We start from the raw sequence: 4,690 nt of genomic DNA, 5'->3' as shown, positions 1-4,690 counted from the left end.
TCAAACTCAGTGCCTCTTTCCTTGACATCATGGGAAAATCTAAAGAAATCAGCAACAACAGAAAATGTAGACAAGTCTGGTTCATCATTAGGAGCCATTTACAAACACCTGAAAGTAGCACGTTCATCTGTATGAACAATAGTATGCAAGTATAAACACCATGGGACCACACAGCCATCATACCACTCAGGAGGAGACGTGTTCTGTCTCCTAGAGATGAACGTACTTTGGTGCGAAAAGTGCAAATCAATCCTAGAACAACAGCAAAGGACCTTGTGACGATGCTGGAGGAAACAGGTACAAAAGTATCTATATCCACAGTAAAACACTTCCCGCTCAGCAAAGAAGAAGCCACCGCTCCAAAACCACCATAAAAAAGCCAGACTACGGTTTGCAACTGCACATGGGGACAAAGATGGTACTTTTTGGTGAAATGTCCTCTGGTCTGATGAAACAAAAGTAGAACTGTTTGGCCATAATGACCATTGTTATGTTTGGAGGAAAAAGGGGGAGGCTTGCAAGCCGAAGAACACCATCCCAACCGTGAAGCACTGGGGTGGCAGCATCATGTTGTGGGGGTGCTTTGCTGCATGAAGGACTGGTGCACTTCACAAAATAAATGGCATCATGAGGATGGAAAATTAGGTGGATATATTGAAGCAACATGGGTCTTCAAAATGGACAATGACCCCAAGCATACTTCCAAAGTTGTGGCAAATTGGCTTAAGGACAACAAAGTCAAGGTGTTGGAGTGGCCATCACAAAGCCCTGACCTCAACCCTAAATAAAATGTGTGGGCAGAACTGAAAAAGCGTGTGCGAGCAAGGATCCTACAAACCTGTCTCAGTTACACCAGCTCTGTCAGGAGGAATGTGCCAAAATTCACCCAATGTATTGTGGGAAGCTTGTGGAAGGCTACCTGAAACATTTGACCCAAGATAAACAATTTAAAGGCAATGCTGACAAATACTAATTGAGTGTATGTAACTTCTGACCCACTGGGAATGTGATGAAAGAAATAGAAGCTGAAATAAATCATTCTCTCTACTATCATTCTGACATTTCACATTGTTAAAATAAAGTGGTGATCCCAACTGACCTAAGACAGGGCATATTTACTTGGAATGTTAGGAATTGTGAAAAACTGAGTTTAAATCTATTTGGCTAAGGTGTATGTAAACTTCCAACTTCAACTGTATATTCCATACAGGTTATAGAAAAGAGCAGAAGCTCTGAACTCTCCATTCAGAACCCAGTCCTACAGACCTACAGGTTATAGAAAAGAGCAGAAGCTCTGAACTCTCCGTTCAGAACCCAGTCCTACATACCTACAAGTTATAGAAAAGAGCAGAAGCTCTGAACTCTCCGTTCAGAACCCAGTCCTACAGACCTACAGGTTATAGAAAAGAGCAGAAGCTCTGAACTCTCCGTTCAGAACCCAGTCCTACATACCTACAAGTTATAGAAAAGAGCAGAAGCTCTGAACTCTCCGTTCAGAACCCAGTCCTACATACCTACAAGTTATAGAAAAGAGCAGAAGCTCTGAACTCTCCGTTCAGAACCCAGTCCTACATACCTACAAGTTATAAAAAAGAGCAGAAGCTCTGAACTCTCCGTTCAGAACCCAGTCCTACATACCTACAAGTTATAGAAAAGAGCAGAAGCTCTGAACTCTCCGTTCAGAACCCAGTCCTACATACCTACAAGTTATAGACAATTTGCTCTTTTAGTATTTCTCCAGTAGGTTTCCCCCCCCCCCACACACACACAGACACAGTTCTATGTCCCCAAAAACACTACAGTAAATACTACAGTATACTACAGTCCACAAAAGCACTACAGTAATTACTATAGTATATAATTATTTTAAATACTTCAGTATCAGTCCGCAAAAACACCACGGCAAATACCACAATAAAGTCTGCAAAAACACTATAGTGATTTTTATAGTATTCTTAGTATTCTTATATTTTTATAGTATTCCTAACATAGTACACTATAGTATTTTTTCATGTGGATGTGGGTGGGAAAGTAATAGTGGGTGGTTGGGTTGGGTTTGAAAATCTTGTTTATAGAATTATAATTTGTAAAATGTTCTCATGCATATATTTGATCATTGTGTGAAATTCACACCAATATTGTAATTTATTAACAGAACATGATGTGGAAATGTGCATTTTCTTTTGATTTTGAATTAGATTTACAAATAAAATGTGTTATAATAATGTATTCATTTACACTACCGGTCAAGAGTGTTGCAAAGCTGTCATCAAGGCAAATGGTGGCTATTTGAAGAATCTGAAATATAAAATATATTTTGATTTGTTTAAAGCTTTTTTTTGGTTACTACATGATTCCAAATGTGTTATTTCATAGATTTGATGTATTCACTACTATTCTGCAATGTAGAAAATAGTAAAAAAGTAGGTGTGTCCAAACTTTTGACCTGTAGTCTATGTGTGATTAATTTTTATATAGATGCGTATGCACATGTTCTCAATTGTATGTCCTCACTTTGAAGAACTGACTCCCCGCTGAGCACATTTGATCATTTAGGCCCTGAAGTACACAATGTGCTGGACGAGACCTAGTGCAAGCTGTCATTACCAGGTTTGAGCCCTGTTAGTGTCCCTGAACATCCCTTATGTAGGGCAGCACTTTACCATGTGCATCTATGTAGCCTGGCTGGGTAATCATCATACCAGGAGAATGGCACTAGCAGTCAGGTCAAATGAGATTTCTGAGGGGCTCCTTAGGATGCGTGTGTTGGCTCTAAACACCCTGTCTCAAACATCATACTCTACTATACACTTCAGCTTCTTTTAGAAATCCTCTGGTTCGTATTTTGGTTAATTTCCTTTGTGCCTATAAGCCTCTCCGTGTGACCTACAGATGTGAAGAGATTTAAGTACCCCAGCAATGTTAAGTCTTACTGAGTCAGAACCCACCCACATAGTGAGAAAAAAACACCCTACAACTGTCATTTGATCAATTGACAATTAATAATAGGACTTTTCATCCAGTTTCAGCTGCTTACATGAGACATACAAATTAATCACCAATCAGAGATGCACAAAAGCTTTTCGTAGTGACAATAGGATCAGCTGTGTAACTAATTTGAAGCAGGGTTTATTGGTTGGTGTGGAATGATATTTGGCATCACAGAGAAAATGGTTAGAGTGATTGATAAATCGGTGTAAAGCCTAATTTACCACTTCCCCAAAATATAAAATTGTACAAATCTAACAAATCCATTAAAAATTTCCTGGTAATCAAGCAGAATATCCTATAAATCAACTTCAATTTTATATCAATCAAACAATAAGATCGATTGACAAGGGGACATGGGTTTGTGTTTACAGTGTGGGCACCTTCCTCTGCTCAGATGTTGCTGACACATGCCAGATCTTACAACGCCAGCATAGCTATTTTACGTATCATCTAACCACATCATATGTGGTAGTAATCTGGTGCCCGACTGGCACAGTTGATGACGTGGCACGCAACCATTGGTTGATAGGTGCATCGTCTGAGCAGGGGAAGGCGACCTGTGTCTGTGCTCAGTAATCAGACGTGTAATCAGTAATCAGCCAGAGTGCCTGCTTGGAGAGCCGTGAGGCTTCTGGTTGGTTTGGTGGGCAGGAGGCCTTTTGTTAGTTGTATAGTCTTTAGTTTGGGCATGCCTGTAGTTTCCCTTTTGTACATATTTATGTTTTCTCACCATGTGAGCAAATAATAATCTGCTTTGATTGGCCAATCAAGAGGTCAAGATAGACAGAGCTGTCCCTGGACCAAGTTTAGGTTGCCATCTCCCTGGGCACATATATCTTCAACACCTAGGCGCATATGCTGATTTCTCACATAAATACACACATTCATTCAGGTTACAGACCATGCAACTAGGCCTAGGACCCCTACACAAAGCGAGTGCAACAATATCCGTATGCTAGTTAATGGTTTCGTAGCAAACCAATAACTGGCCTACCTAACAAACCTTCCTCTCCCAGCTGTCTCCCACCTTCTCTGGCCACTTTCACCCATTAAGGATCCTCTTTTCCAACCAAAGAGCAAGCTGACCCACACTTGTACTAGAGCTAGGACTCTGTAGGGGGCATAGATGTCATCACGTGTATACACTCAGACACTAGGTCACTGTCCTTCACAATCATGGGAGGCTCCTACTACTTACAGTGTATAGCACCCATCTAGATTGATTGAGAGACACTCGACACATGTTCTTAGTGGGAACCTCCAGGCATGAAAAGGGTGAAACACACATAAGTTCATCTTTCAGTGTTTGTTGTCTGTATTATTAAGCCGTCAGCGTAAAGGAGAACACGCACCCATCTGACTCCTCCTACCTTCCTGGTGAGATAAATAAAAGCCATTCAATTGCAGCGTGTCAATTAGCCTGTTGTTGCTGTCAGGGATGACCTTTTCTTTATGGCCCTGGCCAGCACTGAGGCCTCTCATCTGTCTGACCGCTCGGTCCAGCCACAGCCCCAATGACCAGCCACATCTCTGCAGGAGAGGAGACCAAACCCGATTACAAACACTGATCACCTGCAATCTAACCAGACAGGTTTACCCCCAGGTAGGGTTGGAATGGATACGGTAATATTGAGAGAGATGCAGAACAGACTGAGAAAGAGAGAGTAGGAGTAAAACAACACCAGACAAGACAACAACA

Source organism: Oncorhynchus gorbuscha, linkage group LG04, assembly GCF_021184085.1.
Source record: "Oncorhynchus gorbuscha isolate QuinsamMale2020 ecotype Even-year linkage group LG04, OgorEven_v1.0, whole genome shotgun sequence".
Lineage (NCBI taxonomy): Eukaryota > Metazoa > Chordata > Actinopteri > Salmoniformes > Salmonidae > Oncorhynchus > Oncorhynchus gorbuscha.
The sequence above is the reverse complement of the archived record's forward strand: the minus strand, read 5'-3'. Positions refer to the sequence as shown.